This window comes from Mus caroli, chromosome 9 (assembly GCF_900094665.2).
Source record: "Mus caroli chromosome 9, CAROLI_EIJ_v1.1, whole genome shotgun sequence".
Lineage (NCBI taxonomy): Eukaryota > Metazoa > Chordata > Mammalia > Rodentia > Muridae > Mus > Mus caroli.
In genome coordinates, this window is record NC_034578.1 from 46706222 (window position 1) to 46730381 (window position 24160).

Sequence of the window (24160 nt, forward strand, 5' to 3'; positions counted from 1 at the left end):
TGTGCTCCTGTGCCCATTACTGGGTGCTTAGCTTTCCCCCTGTTTCACTAAGACTTCCGGTCTTCTCTGGAAGCAGCTTTATATTACAGCAGCAAGAACAGAGTTTGGACAATTCCCCTCTGCTCCTGCCTTCTTCAGTGTTGGCACTCTAAGTCTCCTATTCTTTCCAGATGATTGAGAACATAGTTTTTGGCTAGTATCTCAATACTCAGCAAGACTAGAGGAGTAGTTGGGATGCAGGCTGATTGATAGATGGTCCTACTCTCATGAAGGACCTGAGGGGCATCTGATAGTGTCCTTCTGACTCCAAGGAGCTAGAGGTGGCTTGGAGTTTTATTCCCTACCCGAAGTCCATGACTGGCTTTTTAAAGACTCCCATGTTTCCTGAAATCAAGCAGTGAGGCCATGAAAGTAGGTGATTTGCCTTCAGACAAATAGTTGGTTGTATCATTTGTAGGCGTAAAGAGGTTTATTAACTTATAATTTTATCAAGTAGTAATATGTGAGCAAATGTTTTAATAAGGTCACTAATTCCATTACACTGTTTTGTGTTTAATAGCCTTTAAAGATGAGATAAAATGATTATCTCTCAGTGACTCTCCAATTTGCTGCACCCTTAATGAGAGATTTTCTAGAAACCCCTATCTCCCTCACCTCCCTCCTGCCTCAGTGATGCCTGGTTGTCATAACACTCTATTGTGTTCAGAACAATGTTACTGATTCACAACCAGCTATCTGGAGTAAGAAAGACTGACATTAGAGCCACCTGGGCCACCTATGTGAGTTTAGAAAAGTTCCTTCCTCTGGCTAGGCCTGAGGATAACTCAGCTGTACAATGAGCTCATGAAGCTACCTCACTGTACTGTTCCTGAATCTTCCATGAGATTATGAATGTATGTTTGGCAGGGAGAACAGGCGAAATAAGCATACTGAATTTGTATTAATTATGTATTCTATGGTATGCATCACATATTATCTCACAGAGTGTCAGAAAAACTGGATAGAATTGTGTCATCAGTCCCTGCCTCCAAATCTCTGATGAGCTCAAATGGACTGGGCAAGTCTTCCCTGCAGGCTTGACTGAGGGCGGGTCTTTTTTGAAGTCACTGGAGTGGCAGTTGGTAAGAGTCTGTGCGCTGTGACCTGTTGGATTACAGGGTCTTTCCACTTGGCTCTTGGCTAGATGTCTTCTCCAAATCCTGGTCGTGAAAAATCTCTTTGTGTTCCAGCTCAAACATGGCAGCTGGTCTCCCTGGGAGTGGAACATGCAGATAAGAGAGAGCCACTTACACAGAAGACATGGTTCTTTTAGAACAAATCTCAAAGCAGACTGTCCATCATTCCCTTATAATCTAAGAAGCGAGTCACACTGAAAGGGAACAGCATAATAGTCAGGTGGGAATGCCAGCAAACAGCGTTCCCTTCAGGCTGCTCGAGAATCTGTGTCCACAACTGGGGTTACTAATTATATGAAATGAACTTAACATTGAACGGGATCATTTACTGTGCACCCTCTACATGATAATCTGTCTTTGTTCTTCTTTTTCCTGTCAAGTTGATATGCCTGGCTAGGCACTTTGCAACCTAAGTCTTTTGTTTTAGTTTGCATGTGGGTTTCACTTGACACAGAGTCTGACCTGGGCCTTGCTATGTAGACCAAGCTAGTCTTGAAATCTTAGCACTCCTCTTGCCTCTATTTTCTGAGTTAGAGGGTTATAGGTATAGGCTATCCCATGCAGCTGCTTGTCTTTGTTTGGTAGAGATTTTTCCCCCCTCTGTCACTTTCCACCAAGATTTTTATCATCTTCTACTTACTCTTTTCACTAGGCTTAGGCATTCCCTGCTGGTAAGCGCTCCCAAATGCCTGTCCCTAGGATCCTAATAACATGACAGTAGATTTATCTCCTTAGAAGTGATGTTTTATTTTTCAATTTCTAATTTAATACAAATCAAAGCTTTAAATTACTTGCATCCTTTTTTTATTCCCTTTCAAAGCATAACAAGGGACTTTTGAGTGCTTAGCTAAGGAGAGTGTAGGTTTGGGCCTGAAAGGGGCTGGGAGCTGGAGCTGTGCATATTCTTTGTCCCTGTGCTGTGTAGGACAACTTCTCTACCCTGTTGTGCTGCTCCCTTGGGTCCACCCGCCAAGGCCGTGTCTGGATTGTACAGATCTTTAAGTCCTTTAGGATTCCACAAGCAAGGGAGATGCATATGGGGTGAGCTTTCTTTCTGAATTAGGTATGACCTTTGGACTTCATTTTCTGGCTTGTCCAGAACTTCCTTCTGTGGTGATTTCCTTTCTTGGAGCAACCTGCTGTCTCAAAACCTAACTGAATGCCCTCACAACAGCCCCATCTTAGGGTTCACCATGTCCACCTTCAGGAGCAAGCAGGAACCGGGTCCCAAACCCCAGCGAGCAGTCCCGTTGCTTGCTTCTCTCTTACTACCTGGCTGCAAATGTAGCAAGGGAATGGACTCTTTAGGACCCTTTTGCAGTCATCCCTCTGGGCTCTGACAGACAGCTGCTTCAAAAGCCTGAAGAAAACATGGGATTTTTCCATGCTTCGAAATTGTTTGAAAACCAATACTGAGTCAAAAATGCTTCCCTGGGGAGCATTTCCTAGCAGTCCTCACTGTCTCTGTCAATCATTTGCAGAGCTTTCTCCGTGCATGTTTCTTGCAGCAAGATATTTGGTTGTGACAGGTCACTAGTTTTGCTTTTGCAAGTGCTCCAGTACTGGGGGTTTGCTATAGCGTATGACATATCTGTCTTTCAGTGGCAGCTTTTGACCTTCTGAGTATTCAAGCCTATCTGTGAGCTACAGAATACGGAATGAAAGTGCAGTCCTGCTCCTCCCCTCCCCCACCCCTCTCTCACGCCTGCCTTTCTTAGAGATGGTACCTTGAGGATGCTAAATGATACCGATAGACTGACTATCCATCAAAATATCTTAATCCAGCACCCATGATAAAATCAATCTAGACTATAATTTAGATAACACATTATAAGGTTAGAGGCAGACACAATATTCAAGTGAAGCCACATAGAATTGCCCTGAATTGAAGTATAGTTGTTGGGAAAGTTAATTTTCTATATATTAAGTCAAGCATAAATGCTTGCCAGTGGAAGAGTCTTCCTCCCATGAGTAGAGATTTGGGCTCTGGAAAACACCCAACTGAGAGTAAGCCTCAGAGCCAGAGACCTCACTCGTTGCTTGAGCCCTTGATTCTCTTGGTGCCCGATGCAGTTCCTATATAGGTAAGCTAATGTATTTCCTTTAAATTTAATGCTATTAGAACTGAGTTTAATAACTAGGTAGTCCAAAGTTCTGATCTTATAGAACTCAGAGGTGGAATATTGGTTTCATCTTGGTTACAAGCCAAAGTTTGGCAGTATAATATAGATTTGCATTTCAGATAAACAATGGGTAACATTTAGTGTGTGTGTGTGTGTGTGTGTGTGTGTGTGTGTGTGTGTGTGTGTTTCTGAATGTTTCATTCATTACACAGGACACACTTAAACCAACAATTTTTCCTTGTTTGATATTTCAAAGTATCTGTGTTTCCATTATTTTGTTTACTAAATACCTAGCCCTAATGTCTACCTATAACTCTGTGTCAAGGATTTTGGAGTCAGATGCAGACCTCAGATGCAGGACTGTGTGCTGGTTGAATGATGATATCGATTGTGAGAGCAAAGTCAAGGAAGATAACATGAGTTCCACACATAAGCCATTCCTGGTTATACCTCATGTTTAGAATTTTCATTTGTTTTGTATTGTTTTGTTTGTTTGATTGGTTTTGGTAGGTGTGGGTAACACAATTTATTTGAATAATAATATAAATACAAGTGGCCACCATGTATCGAGTGTCTTTAACTATGAGCCCCACTGGAACTTGTCTTATTTAAACCTCCTGACTATATTTATTGGCGACAACTCATGTTGGAGACTCAGAGAAATAAAGCCATCATAGATGGTGCTGAGACACTAAAGTCCACTTTTGTTCCAATTCATCCTGCTGCAGGGGGCAAACGTTCTCCTGGCAGCTACCTGTTGCAGTCATCTTAAAACGCTATTCTGTAAATTGCTATATAAACACATATAAGCCCGGTCTGTCCTCAGCCCCTAATGGCAAACTGTCCTTTAACAACAACAAGCAACAATTTAGAGACAAATTGGAGCCTTATGCTGGACAATGTTTGGACAAATAGGTTTCAATAGTTGAAACTAGAGGAGTGTCAGTGCTAGGAGACCGATTTCAGGCCATAAATGACTAGATAAAACCTGCCTCGTGACAAGGTTCAAGGGAGATTGGCTCTGCACATAACAGGGGGGCAGAGTGAGCCCTTTGCAGAGTTTAGAGCACAGTGTGTAGAACAGAGAGGCAAGCGGTTGGTCTTCAGTTACTTTCCTAACTGTAAGAGTCTTTATGCTTTGGTAGAAGTTTGAGTATTATGGTTTCAAAATCCCACCCCACTCCACAATTCATGTGTTTGAATACCTGGCCAGCATCTTGTGCTGCTGGAAAGTTCTGGGGTGTTTGTGGAAACGGGGCCCCTGGGGGTCAGGCTTGTGCCTGACCCATTCCCAGTCTCTCTGTCTGCTTCCTGGGTGCTGGGATGTGACCAGCCACAAGTTTTTATCCCAACCAGAGACCCAGTGTCTTCTCTACCATGGAACTGTGACTAAATAAATCCTTCTACCAAACTGCTTTCTGATCCATTGCATTAGCAAAGTAACTAATAAAGGATAATTTGGCAAGAAGTTGGGAGTCAATAAGTTTCTCTTTATTATGAAGTACTCAGTCTCAGGTCTTCTGCTCTAACTGCACAGAATGGCTAACACACAGGGGAAGAGAGCATGCATTAAAAAAGAAATCTATGCTTAATGTTTTTAAAATTCATTTCCAAGGCAACAGGGAGATTGTGCATTCCTATAACACAGGCAGGGAGCAGAATGGCTTCCTACTCCTTAGGAACAAAGGATATGAATGAAGTTGAAGGAAAAAGTGTGTGATTTGGCACAGGTAATGTTCTTTCAGATCCACTGGGACAGAGACATCTAGAAGGCCATTGCTTCCACCTTCAAGTTCTGCCCAGCTTGTGTATGGAGCCTGGAGGCTTAATGACCATCACCACCCCTCGGCCAGATTATTTTCATCACTTGAAAAGTCTGCTCAGCACTTCCAAGAACACAATTACTCTAAGCAACTTCCTCTGTGGCCCACACTGAGCAGAGCATAACATACTAAGAGGTTGAGAGACAGTCTTTTTTACCATACTTGGAAGGCAGACTTCCTAGAGAGACAGAGGTCCAAGCTAACAGTGCATCTTATGGATAGGATAAAAGAGGCATCTTTCAGATCTGTAGACAAACAAGGATAAAGATATTCAATTTACAATCATGGAGATTAATCAAAAAGAAAGGATAGAATGAAATAGAAATTGTGAGGGGTTTAAATAACCTTAACACAGACAGGAGAACATTGATCCTGAATGGAGGGGAGTCCTACATGTTAAATGACGTCAAAGGAGGAAGATGTGGTCTTTGATCTTAGCCAATCATGGAAGAACGGCCCTTTCTCATCTTGTTTATAGATCTAGACTGCAGTGCTCTTCCTTGTGACATCTGGAGTTTTCTTTCTTGTCAGGCACCAGGAATCCCCACCTCACATCCCTTTCCTTTTGCCTTGCTTCAAGAGATTGCTGTCATCTTCAGGATGTTCTATTTTAAGCCCTCTAAGTGTGTCCAGAGAGCAGAAGGTACCATTAACACTGCTCAGCATCACAGGCTATCCCTGGAGGACATTCATTGTATTTCTATGAGCCTTATGAATGGGATGAATATTTCATTGTGCTAGTTACCCAACACCCTTCATCTTTCTTATTAAACTCTAATTTTCTTACATGCTCTACATCCTCCAATATAGCTTAGCCCTGGCACCTGCAGACTTATCTGTTCCACACAAAAGACATTTCTCGGAAAGAAAAAAAGAGAAACTTAAATCAGTCAATAGCCTACTGCATTCAGAGCAGAACTGAGCTCTTTGAAAACTTCAAAGGAATATTGGCGTGTACAGTGGTGAGGGAGAATTAAGAAGTGGGACATTTCTGAGTGCAAGTTTGAGTCATAAACACAAAATCAGTTTCCTTAGGATTCCTCTAGCAGGTACCGTTACTCTTCACAATGACCTGCTGGCTTGCCATAGCTGAGAGAATGAAGTTCAAAGCCAGAGTTGGGCATTCCAAGTCCTCTAGGACACCATTGCGTTTTCTTCACTTCATCTGTCTTTTACATCCTTCACGGTAAGGAAAACAAGCTGTTTCTTTTCCTTTCTTTTTTTTTTTTTTTTTTTTGAGCCTTTAGACAACTGGGGTTATCCACACATTTCTTCAACTAAGACGGGCTGCTCTACTCTTCATTAAGGCCTAGGTCAAGACCATCATCAGCCTTGAACCTTTGATGTTTATAGCAGAAAACCCACTGCCCTTTTTCAGAGTGTTCTTGACAGGTCTCTTAATGAGTCCTCAGTCCTGGAGATCTAAATTCAGGACCTCATGTCTACACAGCAAGGACTCTTACTCACTAAGCCAGCTCCCAGTGTCCTTCATGGTCATGTCCGTAGCTACCCACTTTCCTTGCCATGCTGTCATATCCCTTAAGGTAAGCATTCATATCAGGGTTGGCCCCATGATGCCTGATGGTAGTGTCAACGTATCAGTATCACAGAAGTTGATAAAAGTTTTGGTTTTAGGCTTTTTGTTTGTTTTGTTTTGTTTTTAATAAAGGAACAAATGACACAGATTTGACTCCTCTTTTCTTTGGGCCTCGATGATACAACACATCGCTCTGAGAAATCAACTCTCCAAAGGCCCATCTGGGTTAGAGTCTTCTGATAGCTGCCACCAGTGTTATGCCATGGGCGTGTGTCCCTTCAACATTTCTCATTAACAAGATCTCCAGAAGGGCCAGATTTCCCACAATGCACAGGGGAAGAAGATGAAAACCTTCAGCTCTGACTTATTTCTATGCCCTAAGCACAAAAGTGTCTCATATAATATTCTAGAGCATGGTCTCTGGGTGACAAATACCATAGCAGACAAAATTCTGGGTACTTTAGATCAGAAGTAGACATCAGGAGAGACAGCATTCCAGGAACTGGAAGAAAAGGTTCAGCATTTTGGATGGGCTTGAGATGTCCTCCACAGAACTTTGTCCCTTTCATCCAGTCAAGGTCACATCCACGTCACACTTGAAGCCAGCTCTTTAGCAAATGAACACTAGATGGGAACTATATGGAAAGTTGTATGTGACTTCTCTGCTGCAAATGTACTGTTGTTGTTGTTGTTGTTGTAACCTGGATATAAAGGAAAAGATCTGTAGAGTACCTTGGAGTCATCTTGGCCAAATGGGAAGACCTAAATTTATACTAAACCACAACTGAGTGCTTGACTCGGCTCTGGGTTTTATTTACATTCCAAACCACCTGACCTTCCCATTGACACAAGACTTTTGTAACAGCAATCTAATATGGAGATGGAAATCAAGTCTATCCCATGGTCATCACCACTAAAAGCAATGTGGTCTCCTTGGTCCAATCAAGATCACTTCCTTCTAAAGATGCTTCATCAAAGGTATCATCAGCTCCTTTCTCCCAGTAGTTCTTCCCATTGTTACTGACTTATTCCCCATCAGTTTGGTCCTGGAGAGGAAGTTAAATTAGGACTTAATGTGCTCTAAAGTGCTCTGCTGTGGATCAGACCATGGCACCTGGTCTTGATTTAAATAGTAAATTGGATCGCCATTTGCCAGCCTAGTGATTTGTGCTTGGGCGTCCTGTGCAGATCCATAACCAAACCAGTAGCCCTCCCTGACACGTTAATCGGCCTGACTGTCTAGAGCCATTGGAGCTTTCTTACATGTTGAATTAATGTAGAGAAACAGAATGGTTGATGGTTTCATTTGTTGTACCATTAATGAAACATAAAACAGATGTGTGAGGCACCGTCTTAGTAATAGAAACTGCATTGCAAATTATTTATCTGCAGAAATCATGTCCGGCGTGGAAGCCAGGAACTGAGTGTAGTTTTTCTCCTGACAGTACTAGGTCAAACTATATTAAAAAACCTATTAAGCATAAAGTCTCCTGCTGCAGTTAAATATAAACTGTAGTTTGTTCTTTCAGTTCGGTACAGTGTTAAGATCTTATAAAAATCAACAGTGCTTCGGGCCCACTTTGGTGTGATTCTCATTGCCTATCCTATTTTATTCCTGATACTCCTCAGGTCATTCTCTAAAAGAGGGAATGCTGAGGGAGACATACACACTGTTTTAAATTCTCTTGGTGAAGACCATACTGGCAATGAAGTGTTTGTAGGAGGAGATAAAGTCAGCCAGAAAAACTTGGCAGCTGCCTCTGGTACTAAGGGAACATGTCCGTCACCTCGATTTTTGTCCCTTAATATGCAAAGGAAAACATGGCATGCCAAACTCAAGAGGGAATATAAAACAGCTTTCTAAAGAAAGGCCTGGCACTGCCACAGGGCAGGGGTTATAAATTACAATGCTTTTCTTAACTTGGAGCTGTAAAAAAGCTGGAAAGATCGAGCAGGTAGGTTAAGTTGTGTTCTTGGACAGTGACATTCATTATCACCAAGGAAACAGAAGGGAAGAAGCAGGACAGAGGGGCAACATGGCTCAGAGCACACAAGGTGTTAGTAAGCCAGAACTTCCTGGAAGCCTTCCCTCCACAGTTCTCAGTGGCCATGCAGAGCTGTAGTGGATAATCTGAGTGAGAAGGGATGGGGTACTCTCCAGGTACTGTCCCAAACACAGCTGAGCTCTCTTTCCCTGAAATGTCGTCTCTCTGTGCTCTTGTCTCAAGATGGTGAGTCCTAACAACTTCCACAGATGTGCACAAGCAGGTAATCGCCTGAACCCACACACAGTGCACTCTTTATCTCTGTTTGCTCTGCCACATTCAACCACAGTGCCCTTCTCTGTGCTCCCCTAGAGTCCTGTGTCTGCTGACAGTGCTGACCTTAAGATACTTGACTGATTGCCGTTTGCATGATTTTTTTAAAGATCTCCCTTTCCCCTTAGTAAACTAGAATGCATTAAACACTGGCTACCAATATGTATGTGGAAAGCATTATTCATGGAATCTGCTACATAATAGTAACCCATGAAATAGACAGCAAAGGAAGAGATGAATTGATGGGTATCCTTTAGGACATGGTCTTTTCTCCATATACCTATCCCCTTAAAACATTGGTCCTTAACCTGTGGGTTGAGACCCTTTGGGAGTGGAACAACCCTTTCACAGGGGTCGCACATCAAATATCCTGCATATCAGATGTTTATATTACAATTAGTAACAGTAGCAAAATTACAGTTAGAAAGTAGCAACAAAATAATTTTATTGTTGGGAATCAGCACAACATGAGAAACTGTATTAAAGGGTCGCAGCATCAGGAAGGTTGAGAATCATTGCCTTAAAACAGACATGGAGGAATAAGAAATGCCTTGACCTAGCTTCAGAGCTAGTCTGCTACCCATGATTTCAAATCTCGGCCTTTTGTTCACCTTTCAGGGTACTAAATGCCAATGGCAACTATGCCCAGGGGCTCCAACACATGACTGTTCCAGGGCTAGGAGCTCTTCCCAAGGAAATATTTATGATATTTCCCCTTCACAGTGATCATCATTTCAAGTATTTCATGCTGGTGAATAATTTGGGTTTTAAATAGTTTGGCTTGGAGAATGAAGTTCATGCCTGCATTTGTTTAAAAAAGAAGCATGGAGTGTCTGTTACATGTTAGGCAGTGGGACCCAGAAAGACCAAAATCCTTTGTTGCAGGAACTCATGGTCAGGTAAAATGTAGAAACAGGACAAAAAAGATGTGAAAGCAAACTGTTAGAATATAAAATGACACGGGTTTAGCTAGATGTCTTATGGTTTCATTGCTGTGAACAGACACCACGACCAAGGCCACTCTTATAAAAGACAACATTTCATTGGGGCTGGCTTACAGCTTCAGAGGTTCTGTCCATTATAATCATGTCAGAATGTGTGACAGTATCCAGGTAGACACAGTGCTGGAGAAGAAGCTAAGAGTTCTGCATCTGGATCCAACTGCAGCTAGGAGGAGGGTATCTTCTGCACTGGGTGCAACCCGAGCCCATGATCTCAAAGCTTGTCTATACAGTGACACACTTCACCTATTCCAACAAGGCCACTCCTCTTCATAGTGCCATTTCCCATGGGCAAAGCTTATTTAAGCCACCACACTATTGACAAGGTGGTCTACAAAGAGGGGTGCATGGAAATATAGAAAGGGACACTTGCATGAAGCTATAGAAAGGGCCATTCAAGTGAGGGCTTACACAAACATAAAAGCTATTGGTGTGCTTCAACTGTTATTTAAAAAAAAAAAAAAGAGGGTGGATGTCTTTAATGCCAGCACTTGGGAGGCAGAAGCAGGCAAATTTCTGAGTTCGAGGCCAGTCTGGTCTACAGAGTAAGTTCTAGGACAGCCAGGACTAAACAGAGAAACCCTGTCTCGAAAAAACCAAAAAATAGAAAAGAAAAAAAAAAAAGAAAAAGGAAGAAAGAAAAGAAAAGAAGAGAAAAGAAGGCAGAGGGAAGAGAAGGACAGAGAGGTAGAGAGGGAAGAAGGGATGGGGAGAAAGGAGTGGAAAAGAGTAAAAGAAGAAAAGACAGGGAAGGAGAAAGGGAGAAATAAGGAAGAGAAGAGAAAAGGGAGGGAAGAGAGGAAAAGAAGGAAGGAAGGAAGGAAGGAAGGAAGGAAGGAGGGAAGGAGGGAGGGAGGGAGGGAGGAAGAAAGGGGAAGACAAGGTGGGGGAAGAAAAGAATGGGAAAGGAAAGAAGTCAAAAAGGAAGGGAAGGAAGAGAGAGGAGAGGAAGAGAGGTAGGAGGAAGGCACTGGGACCAAGTCTCTTTCCCAGAGTCCAGCACTCACTTGTCTGGTATCATTACCTTTCCTTTATGACTGTTCCATTGTTAAGTAATTACATGTGAGAGCCTGTAACAGATGGTAAATAATTACATTTTACCAATTGTCCAAGCCCATGTTTTCCTTATCAACGATAATTAATGATCCAGGCAATGACACTAGATGTGCCATACAGCCTGGAATTTTCTGTACGCCAGCTGAAGGAAGAGGCAGCTGAGGAGACGCGAAGGGATGTAGCAGAGCAGAATGGGATTGGAATCAGGGGTGAAGGCCAAGGCTTAGGAGTCTCTTTGCTTGGCCATGCAAATTTGTCAGCCACCCACAGTATACTAGAGACTATGATCAAAGTGCTCATAACCTACCTATTCTGGCAATTCATAAACATCCTACAGTCTTTACTACGTCTATGTCGCCTAGGAAGGGAAACAGGGTTCTGTAAAATTTAAAGTCCAGAAGCTTGCAAAGACACCAGCCCCTTGCCAAATTACCACACTGCTTGAGACAATAGTGTTCTAGGGGCAGCAGGTCACAGCTGTCCTTAAGGGGGCAAAATGCAGGCTAAAGAGAAGGAGGTGGGGTGTTTTGATTTCTCTGGCAGCTGAACTTGTGGCCTGTGGCTCCCTGCGAGGCTGGATCAAAGGCACTTTGGAAAGGGAGAACCTAGGGACACAAGGGCCACCAAGAGTTTTAGTGCAGGGGCACAGCTGGCCTCCTCTTCGCTAAGGGCCCCTTTTCTCATTACTAAAAGTTACAGAGTTGAACAAATGGGGAAGGCCGAGGCTCTTCGGAATCATTACACCACAAGAGAGGAATTTGCTGAACCGTGAAAAAAAAAGGTCTAAAATCACCTTTCTCACACAGGGCTGGTGGTTCAATGCACCAGGTGAACTGAAAAAGAAAATCCTCCCTGCTTTCTGCTTGCAGAATAAAGGCTGAAACGTGCGTTCCACAGGCTGCCGGAAAAGCCTTTCTTTTTAAACGGTGTTCTCTGACCAGAGATCATCTTTTCAGAAATCCTGCTCCACAACCTTTCCCTTTGGTTGCTTTGACCTGTAATCTCGAGGAAGAGGGGGTGCTTCCAATTGCTGCTGCCTGCCCATCTGTCAGCCTCCCCCACCCCCAGCTGTAAATGCCAGGAGCCTCCCTGAGAGCCAGGCCTCCTCTGAAGGGAGGCCTGATGGGGGCTGTGTTTCCCCACCTCCAGGAGCCCCTGCTCCCCAGCCAGCCCAGGAAAATCGATCTGGTTCCTTTTCCAGGAGCAGTGAAGTGGATGGGAGGCCTTTGAGTTTAATGGGGTCCCTAGAGTTTGTGGCAGGAGGAACTTGCTTTTATTTCCTGGCACTTGGAACTCACTGGACCAGACTGGTAGAAGGTAGGGTGGGAGGCAAAGCCTCTCGAAAATTCTAGAAAAGCTGAAGAATCGGGAAAAGTTGGTAGCCTTGCTCAGGAAATTAAGATCCCATTCTGCTACCAAGAGTAAGCATTTTCCTTTTATCCTTTCCTCTTTTATGTTTTTAATTGATTGACACGTGTTAATTGCGCCTATTAACCGGCTCCGTGTGATATTTCTATACACGCGCACAGTGTGCAAGGTTCAAATCCAGCCTCCGTTCATCCACCTGCCCATCATAACCAAACTCTGATTTTTTTTTTCTGCTCATGTGCCCATTTTGTTGTCTGCGCAATCCCTGGAGGTACTGGCCTCTCAGATTTCATTTACATCCACTCTTCATATGACCGTTCCAGGCCAGGCCCTGACTTCATCTAGATGGGCTTGTGATGACACTGAAGAGCTGCCAGGGCCTCAGCATGGAAGAACATCTCATTCAACCTAAGGCATGGAAACTTGACTCTGCTGGGGCACTTGGTGGTTTAGATAGAAGGTTGACTCATACACCTTTATTCATCTTTCCTAAGAATGGGGTTGCCAGTAACCCACATGTCCTAACAACACACCTCTTGTTATAACAGGTGCTTGTAGGTCCTGACTACCATAGGTCCCAAGGGAGGAGAATGGTGAGAGATTCCCATAATGCACTGTGGTTGTGGCTTTGTTCTCTGACTGTGGTGTTTTGATGAACGGTGATGGCTGTGTAGTAAGACTAGAGAGAGACAAGGGGTCAGTGTAGCTCTTTGGGAGCACTGACCTGCTGATGCCCTGCCGATTGACTGTCAGTGAGCAGGCACCATGACCTTTGCAAACCTCAGTCTCCAGTGCCAATGTTTCTCACCACAAGGTCTTATGCGTCTGAGAGAATCCCTGACATATGACCTGATTAGTAGACCTCATTTGAATTTTCATATATTGTTCTTTATGCTGTCCTAAGAGCTTATTATTGCCTTACAGGTAAATAATCAGGACTGGGAGGGGAGGGGTTATATTGTTACACAGCTGGCTGGTATCATGGGCCAGATTCAGCTCCTGAACTTTCCAGTATGGAAGTCTGTGTTCTGTCCCTGCTATCATAGATTTAACTGGCAGTTGCTATAATCCAGACCAGCTTGTATTCTGTCCCTGCTACCATGAGTTTAACTGGGAGATGTTACAATCCAGACCTGTCCTTTACGTCTACCGCTGCAGTCCTAGAGTATGCAAGGGGACAAGGCTCTAAGCCACTATTTCCATGTTTATATCCAATACTCATATACCTTCAAAGGCCTAACTATGAGGCTGTGGAGATGGCTCAGTTGGTGAAATGTTGTTGGGCAAACTTGAGGACTTAAGTTCAGATCCTTAGCATCCCTTAGCATCCACATAAAGCCACTTCTAGAGGGTATATGTGAAATCCCAGTGTCAAGGATGCAGAGGCAGGAAGATAGGAAGATGCCTGGGACTTTCTAGTCAGCCAGTCTATCTGAATCTTGAGCTCCAGGTTCTAATGCAAGATCCTGTGTCAAATACACACACACACACACACACACACACACACACACACACACACTGTAATTGTCAAAAAGCTGAGAGTTTAGTACATTGCATTAAAAACACCAAAGCTTAGGCTGGTGAGATGGTTGAGTAGGTAAGGACGCTTGCCAATGAAACCAACAATCTGTATGTGATCTGCAAGCCTGGAGTAGAAGGGGAGAACTGACTCCTGCAAGTGTTCCGACATCCATGCCTTTCCATGGTATACCTGTGCACACATACACACAGGCACGCGCACTTGCACACGTACATGCACACACCAAAACAACAAGCCCTCTCCCATGCCACTGGAGCATATCCTGAGCTTCCCCAAGGCTACCCAATGTTCTGTTCCCACACAAAGAGAGTGGGCAAGTGAGCTGTACACCGGCTTTTCAAAAGGCTCCAGTATAATGCAGCGATTGTGTCACAGACAACAATAATAAAGCCAAAATCCTCCCAGCCAACTTTCATCACATGACTGGACAGAGAAAACAGGCAAACACCAAACTGGCCGATCCTTCCCCAGCTTTCCTCCCCAGAAGGCAGATTATGGAGGCGGAGCTTGATCTCTCTCTGCTACCCATCAGACTGAGACTGGAAGCATCCCTATGGAGCCCAGTAAGGGACTCCAATGTGTGATTCTCATTCTTGTTACTCTGAGTCCTAGTTATGTCCAACCTCTGGTGTCACATCCATTTCCCAAATATATCATTAAATGGCAGAAACCACCTCAGCAGGTAAGATTAACACTGGTCACGTGGCAGTTTTTAACTTATATTTCTAATACTTCTTTGCCCAGACTGAAAACTAGACTTTGTGTTTCTTCTACTCCCACACTCCCAAAGATAATCCCCAGTTTAATGAGCTACAAAAAAGCAGCCTGCCAGAAAAAAAAAAAAGAAAAGTAAAACCAACAAACGTGTCTTAAAGCCCCCGATAAATAGTAATTCGCAGCGATAAGGTTCTTTCTCCTGAAAGTCAAAACACCTTCTAAAAATTATTTCAGAAATATGTTGCTAAAGGATTAAAATAGATTGAGTGCTTAAGTCTTCTGCGCTTGTGTTCAGCCGGCTATTTCCTTGAAAATATTAAAGCAAACAGGAATGAAAAAGCTAGAGCAGTAACTGTAAATGGCAGAGCGAGGGGTCAGTTTCCTTTCTCTCACCTATATCTTTCTTACTCTCCCTTCCCATTTGGCAATAGGCATGGTTATGTTTGCTTTGCTTTCTTGACTTTCAAGTGGACACAGGGCAAGAACATGGCTGTCTCAGAGAGGCTCCATTCTGGAAATGCTGGACTCAGGAGCTGGTGGGAGAGGACAGAGTACAGAAATCTAGAGTGATATCTGGGCTTCTGGGTGCTTGTGAGTCCTCCAAAGAGCGGCATATGGTCAGAGTTTACCAGATGTCCTGGTAAAGACAGAAGAGAGGGACAAGCTAGTCAGAAAGACTTGTTATGGTGTAAGGCCCAGTTGGTAAAGTGTTTGCCTTACAAGTACAGGGATCTGGGTTCAATCCTTGAGCTCACATTAAGAAAGCTGGGCATAGTGACCTACATATAATCAGTAATTGAAGCATTGGGATGACATAGAAAAGTGAATCCTTGGAACTCACTGGACAGCCAGTCTAAGCCTACTTGACCAATTCCAGGTATGTGAGAGACCTAGTTGTGAGAAAGACCCTGTCTAAAACAGCACAAAACAAACAAACAAGCAAACAAACAAACAAATGCAACAATACCAGCAAGGTGGGCAGAACCCAAGGACAGACAACAGACTCAGACTCTCAGCTTCTCTGCAGGGCATCTTATTGTGCAAGGGCATCCTTGCTTTGCTGCTCCTTAGGCACTTGGAAGAGAACTGGTCAAAACAGAAAACAGTTGTCACCTCACCTCTATTCTCTCTTCCTCTAAGAGTGCTTATCTTTCTATAATTGTGTCTACACCAGAGTCTTCAGGGGTAACTCAACATCTTATCCTACACAGTTCCTTTCAAATTAATCACAGAGCTCTTCTAACCCTTCACTCAGTGAATCTTTGGATTTGACCTCTTACAATCACCTCCCTGAGCTCCTGGTCCTGCCTCTTACCTCTCCACCCTATGCACGGTCACATGGCAGAGTTAGTCAGGATACCATGGTTGAGTCTGGAAACTATTCTATTTATAAGGCATGAATAGTCTTTATGACCTATAAATATAATCTCCCTAGGCCAGCCAGTAGGGTTTTCAGTGACTTAACTCTTCATTTGTAATTTGTTCTATTATAGTACACATCACCCAAAATCAGCTCCATTTCAGGCAACCATTTTCTGCCTCCACAAAAGACAATGACTTCTGCTTCTCATGACTTGAGCATGTTATGCACCTTGTAAGGGCTTTGCTATGCTTCATTAAGGTATATCTCAGAGAGAGAGAGATTTTTTTGGACCTTGCAAAAAAGTAAACACATCTCATGGAAACTGAAACACAGATAAGCAAATTAAATTGAAGAAACACACACAGTAGCCCCCTGAGGATACTGCACTGTGGCTATGGTCTGCATAAAGCAAAAATCCTTGCATTTAATTGGTAAATTTTATTTCTGCTCTGTCTCAGACCTAAGGAACTAGACAGACCATCTCTCTTTCATATGTGTCTCTAAAAGCAGAGGCTGTTGTGAGAGGATATCTAAATGTTCTGTAATAGGATTAAGGAGCTTTTTGAGACAGGATGAGAAGAGAGGTTTGAACACATGGCGGCTTGAAAATGGCAGAGATTGCTCCTGGGGTTCTGGTCTTACATTGGCTTTGTCAGTTTGCCTCCGACACCCAGAATGGTATTCAATTTATAATGGGTAGATAAGTGCTTAATTGCTTGAGTCCAGGTTTCAGTTATCTAGTGGGAACTAAGTACAGGGCACACTGAGCAGAGACATTCTGTGTCACAGGTATAAACCCAGTGATTGGTACTTACACTTACAAGTAGCAAAATGCTTACTGTATGTTAGCCAATCTCAAGAGAAACTATCTTATAATGTATGTTTCTTTGTCTTTCTGCAACAAGGAGACGAATACTTTTCAGGTCTATGTACAGGAGGATCTAAATGAAAGTGGGACTCCAGGTGTGAAGTGACAGGAAGACTTACAGGAAGTACCTCCTAGGAGGCGTGGTTTCCCTCTGAGCAAGGCTGTACTTCCTCTTGGATCAATGTGAACAGAAGGTAAGATTGTCCTCTCTCATGGTGTGCTAGAAACTCTGACCTAAGAGCCATTGAGTGCCTTCAAAGTCTTCTAAGGCTGACATTTATAAAAAAAAAAAAATCAATGTTTCTGTTAGCTTCTGCTGCATAACAAATCACTTCCGTAGTCAGCTGCTAAAGCCAGAGTGTGTTATGATTCATGAATCTACAGATCAGTTGGGCCAAGGCTTTTAAAACGTTTTCCTCTTGTGACCTTCTTTTATGCCTGAAAATTTTTAGTTAACTCTGAGCATGTGAGCATGTAAAATAGGCCTACAAATTTAACATTTACTGAGTATAAATCACAAAATTATAATTTAAGACAATTCTTCAGTATGCTTGTTACTTTACCATTTTGTAAGAAGACAAACCAAATTTGCACACTAATGAACTGAGTGTGCTTGCCTGGTTTTACATAAAGAACTAAATCTTGATTGTATATTTGATGCTTCAAAACTTTTCCGAGTAGATCAAGATTTTGATTTTATAATTGTCAATGTTGAAAATGCCACATCGTATAAATGTGCAGAAAGATTGCACAAATGTGTTTAGGGACCTTTCAGAGATGGTTGGAAGATCTATCCTAATCTTTACCAAACCCCAAATTCATTGAGTGATTTTTTTTAATGAAACTCAAATCAATAACCCAGACAGAAATCTTGGAAATCAAGCATTCAAACACAATATAGCCCCAAGAAAGATACGTTAATCTAATTTACATGACTGAGGAGTGATGGTAGGAAAATATGAAATGTCTTTGTTTTCTCTAAACCATTATGTTTCTACAAGAACATGGAATATTTATATATAGCTCTTTATATATAAAGAGCACATTGAAAACCTGGTGTCTGAACATGGTCCTTCAAGCACGGATCCTTGTGTAGGACGATGGCATGAACAGTGCATAGGGCACATTAGTTGTTCAGAACCACAGCTTCTGTGAGGCCACAACATGTGTCACAGTCTGCAGTGAGGTCCCAGAATGCATAACAGTCTGCAGTGAGGTCCTGTAATGCATCGCATGCTGCAGTGGGGTTCTGTGATGCATCGCATGCTGCAGTGAGGTCCTATGATGTATCTCAGACTGCAGTGAAATCATGTGATGCATTTCAATCTGCAATGTGGTCCTGTAATGCATATCAGGCTGCAGTGAGGTCCTGTGATACATCACTGGAAAGTGTTCCTAGAAACACCTTGGATCTGGTATGTGTTTGATTTTGTATTGGCTTTTAGTTTGGTTGTGTAATAAAGTTTAGTTTGCCCAAAATTTTCTAGCTCCTATATTCAATGCCACTACTTCATGAGTGGATGAAGAATCACAGTTAAGGAGCTGGGAAATAGATGAATCTTCTGGACTCCCCTCTGATTGCTTATGTTCCATGAGCCATCTGTGGTCAGGAATCCAGTTCTAGAGATCTTAACTGATATTTCACATATTTTGGGAACCAGGAAGAGCTGATTGGACCAAGGGGCTTTGTGACTAGAGTGGCTTTGTTCCCTTATAGCATCAACATCCCAAGAGAGCAAGTGGCAGCATAAAAGGACTCCTGAGGTCATGGTCCAGAATTCATGTCCCATCACTGTTCTAGTCTCTGCGCCAAAACAAGTCACACAGAGAGGATTAAATGTGGGGATATTGGGAATGTGGAAATGTGCGATTCCGATTCCACTGAGGGAATATCTACAAAGTTACAACATCAATGGTCTAAACTCAAGGAAAGGAGTTATTTGGACCATGTTATGTCTGTTCTCAAAGGAGTTGGGAAAACCAGCACTTATTTATTTATTTTTTTACAATGATTCGTCACAGCACACATCGCAAGTGATCTGAAGGTCTTGGTATATGTGTGTGTGTGTGTGCTCCTATGCAAATGACTCAGATTTCCTTTGGCTCCTTTTGTATGCTGTCCTGTCTTCCCATTTGCACTGTCAACCAATCCTAGGATATAGGGCAAATGCCCATTCAACAATCTGGGTAGCTGTATTGACCGTGATTATCACATTGATCACTCATGTTAACAGGCATGCCATGGCCAACAGACATGCCTTGAAACAAGAGAGTGGGTAGACTCATATGGAGTGGATTGTCATGGGTACTGATATCTCATCAATATACATTTAATACAGCACTGGGTACTGGGATGCACTTGGGGTCATAAGCCATTGAAATACTTCAGGAATCTCATTCTTCCCTGAAGAAAGGGGCTGCATTTCCTTAGGGAAAGGGACATCTTTGTATCTTGAAATATAATCTTCTATCTTTCCAAACTTTGATCCTTTGGGTACGATGTAAGGCTTACATCATTTGCTACAGGCAAAGCAAGCCAAGAGAGGCAAAAGAAAGTGACATTGGTGAACACAGGAGGACAAGTAGCTCTTTGGAATGACTTCTTATTCTTTTAATAACTACACAGAATGAAAACAGCAGGATCTTTGATGAATCTAGTTGTGTTGATTTTTTATGAGAAACCTCCACACTACTTTCCAAAGTAGCTGCATCGTTTTCTACTTTCAGCAACAATGCACAAGACTTCCAATTTCTCCACATCCTCACAATCACTTAGCCATCTGAACAGATGATAATTGGGAATTAATATCTCATTGTGCCTTCAATCTGAATTTCCTGATAAATAATGATGGTGACCACACCTTCATATATTTTTTAGTCATTTGGATACTTTGTTTGGATATCTGTCTATTAAAATCTTTCACTGATTTTTAAATTGATTATTTGTTTCTTGATGTTTTGTTATAAATCATCTGTGTATTTTTGATTTAAGTCTTATCAATTAATCAGACTATCCAGGATCTAGGAACAGCATAAATACACAACAGTGGCAATATGATCAAGAAAATATGGTACACACACACAGGAATATTACTTAACCATTAAAAGACAGAAGCCCTACCATATATGACCACAGGAGTGAACACGAGGAGAGTAGACTTGATGAAATAAGCAATTGCAGAAAGACAACATCTACTTGACTCTATAGGAAGATTCTAGAGCATTCAGACTCGGAGCAGAGAAGATTAGAATGGAGGCTGTCAGGGGAGATAATGGGGCGCTGCAGTCTGAAATGTTAGGGTCTCATTTCTATGCCATAAGTAAGGTCTAGGGAGTTGTTGTATAAGATACATCAACAGCTATAGGTCATTTGTTAAGAACAGGGTTTGGCAAAAAATGCTTTGTTTGGCAAAAGACCTCGCTGCACAAGCTTGAGGATCTAAGTTCAAATCCATAGAACACACAAAGAACTGAGCACATAGCATAAGCACCTTAAGCCTGGGATTCTTGCAGGAGATGGGAAGCAGAGACAGAAGAATCCTCAAAAGCTTGAGAGCCAACTATCCTGGTAAGTGAAGGAAGAGAGAGAGAGAGAGAGAGAGAGAGAGAGAGAGAGAGAGAGAGAGAGAGATTGTCTCACTAAGTCTCAAATTAGGTAGAAAATGAAGAGGCTGTCCTTTTCCTCCACATACAAACCTATAACATGCACATGGACATACAAATATCAGAACTACACNAGAGAGAGAGAGAGAGAGAGAGAGAGAGAGAGAGAGAGAGAGAGAGAGAGACCTTGTCTCAAAGTCTCAAATTAGGTAGAAAATGAAGAGGCTGTCCTTTTCCTCCACATACAAACCTATAACATGCACATGGACATACAAATATCAGAACTACACACACACACACACAAATGCACACACATACACACACAGAGTGCCAAACAAAAATAAATAATAATAATAGACACAAATAAGCTTGTGAGGCAAGAGGCTTTGTTCGTAATCATGATTATGATGAGGATATCATAAGCACGTGCACAGGTCAAACTCATTAAATGAAAACTAACTGTGTGCAACTTTTGTGCATCAATTTTACTTCAAGAAAGCATAAAGAGATGTCTGACTAGACAAGTTAAGGTCTTGGTGTGCACCATCACCCAATCTACTGCTCCAAAGGGGAAATGTTATTGCCCTAACTGGGCTATTTCTATGTCAATCAACGCTTGGAGGAAGGATCACTTCTCAGTAAGTGGCAAAGTGGGAGCTGAGATGGAAATAAGAATGAGGCTGCAGTAGTGGATGCAGGAGCCCAGCGGATGCACAGTGACTGTAGCAGTGGATGCAGGAGCCCAGGAGATGCACAGTGGCTGTAGCAGTGGATGCAGGAGCCCAGCAGATGCAGTGTTCCTTTCACTGAGATGCAGGAGCCCAGCAGATGCACAGTGCATCATTTCACTGAGATGCTCTGGTTTATTTGCACTAAGCTGCAGCTGCCATCAGTTTCTTAAACAAGTTTGCAAACAATTACAATATAATACAATATCAACACAAAAGACATACGTGAGGTTTACTTTCTTTGGTTTTAAATATTTAGATGGCCTCATTTCTACTGGGAGGCACAGAAATTCCTGATAGTATTTTAAAATGCACTTCTTTTAATGAGTCCTCTTATCAGCCTTCTAAGTTCTAATGGTTTATGTCTTTGTAATAAGCTTCCTTAGCATAGAGGAGAACTCTGGCATGAGGATATCTGGATCAATGGGGCTTCTTCAGAGAGGAAGAACCAGCTATGGGGAGGCTCTTTGGCATCATGCTACAGCAGAGGCTTCTGCCATGATGTGCTTTAAGTCTCCCCTGGCTCTTCCTATCCCACTTTCTCAGCTCTGAGAAATCTCACGAGCTCTTGGTCCTCATATGGGCCATCTGCTCATCGTATGAATGTGCTCTCAGGAGAAGAAGAAGAACATTATGACCAAGCTTTATAGGGGAAAACAAGCTAATGACCATCCCAATGGATAGCTACTCTATTATTCATGCCATAGTGGTCCAAAGGATGTGTGCATGGTGAACGAAAGGAGGGATAGGGCTGCCGCTTAGGGTTTTAGATGTTCTGCTTCAAAAGACTCCCAGTGCGAGGTGAAAACAGCTCCAGCTCTGGGCTCCGAGATAATTCAAGAAGACACACAAGAGCATCCTATGTGCCTCCTTCAGCATCCAACCATTTCAAGGCTTGCATTCTCTTGTATGAGACCACCCATCTCCTCAAAAGAGCTCAGTGCAAATCTCTCCCCATCTGCCACCCCACCAATGATGTCCAGGTGCCCCTGGCCCTATGCACATGTTTGGCATTCCTGTCCTTACTGAGATGGGTTTGCCAGGTACACACTTGCTATGCCTGGAGCTGGCTAAACATTCTTGTTCTATGTAATGTCAACCAAGGGAAATTAAAATATAGACAGTAACACCATCCTCCCCTCTCTTTCCCTTCCCCCTCCTCATCTCCCTTCTGCCCACTTTTCATCCCCATTGTCATCCTCCTCCTCTCCTGCTCCTTCTCTTCCGTGTCTCCTCCTTTATCTCCATCTTTGCATCTCAGTCTCCAGGCTCTTCAGTCTCCCTCCCTTTCTAGGTTTTGCTCACTTCAGATTGCCCCTTCTCAATCCAAGCCCCTCCCATTTGAGCAGCATTTGCATTTGTAAGACTGCTGGAGTTGCAAGGCTGCAGAGCTGCTCTTCCTGGCTCACCCTGGACTGTTGGTTTCTTCCCTTCTGTCTTTCCTATTGCCTGTCTTGGAAAGGATATAAATATTGGCAGGCAAGTTGAAGCTTTTCTTATGAAAGGATTTCACCTCTCCTTAAGTTACAGTTAGGCCTCCTTCTCCCCATGCAATTAGTATCAATGGACTGCTGGCTGGCTCTGTTAAATGGGAAACAGAGGGACTGCATAGGTTTCCCATGTAGTGTTTACTTTTTTCCCCAGTTGGCACACCTAGCAGAAGAGGGCTTGCTCTGACTACTGCTGTTAAAGCATGATTGCTGCCCACACATTATTAAAAAGGATAAAGTGGGAACCCTTTGTTGATTACTCTCTCAGAAGAAGCAACTCAGTCCTCCCCACACCTCAAGCCCCCTCCCTGAAATCTGTTTTTGCCCTTCTGCCTTCATTTGGGCTTGCACTCAGAGAAACCATGTATCTGAGTTGGGAAGGCGACATTTGGAGGATATTTTGACACACTGGTTTGATTCATCTCACTTTACTTGAGCAAATATTTGTTTAGGACCTAGTCTTTGCCTTTGACATTGCACAGAAACAAAGCCACTGACCCTGTCTGCAAGAAGCTCACAATAGATGGTGGGAAAAGACATTATATAAATTGTGTTTGAATCCAGCAATCTACAAGAAGGAACATAGGCGTTACTATGGAAGCAAAGAAGCACACAGATCCTGCCAAGGTAAAAGGTCTTTCCAGGAATACGATGACAGAGACAAATCATAACGCATTTGTTCATCCACTCGGCAATATTAAATTTTCCTTGTGGATAGGATATGGACGTTATATATGGGTGGATGGAGAAGTCCCAGAAAGAGGGAACACTGTGGACAGAGGCATGGATAGACAACAGGTGGTATTTCTCCAAGAAATTACCAGAATACAACTATATAGAGGGGTAGGATAAAGATAAAGAAACATATTGTTAAATGGACTGGATTTTTGTGAGTTAAGGGGGACAAGATCTGTATTCCAGAAGAAAGGCTGTTCTGTTTAGGAATGGCCTGGGTAGTGATAAGATTTGGAAAAGGAAACAAAAAGGCAGTTGCCATCACTACTGGAAGTGCATGGACACTTGGATAAGGCAGGTGGCCTGGGTTGCAGGAGACTATGTACTTATGGGACATGTCAGAGTCTAGAATGAGCATGGCTTGGAGCCTATGCTTGTATGGAAGCAGGGGTTGGTAAACAGACAGGCTACGGAACTGCTCTGAGTTTGAAGGGATAGCTGAAAGTGAATCTTTGGACTCGACTGTTGAATCCTGGAGAAGGAGACTTTAGGCAAGGAAGGCAAATGGGGTAAGCTTTGAACTCCTTGGGTCTTTCAGACAGCCCGAACTGTCAGTTTGGTATCATTTAAAGAATCATCAATATGGGTGCTAATATTAACCAAGGATGTGCATGAAAACCCAGGGAAGGGGTTGTGGGAGGAGCAAATAAGGTCACAGTAGGAACACAAGGACAGTGCTGTCTCCCTCCGGGAAGAAGGCTGAGAAAGAGAAGCC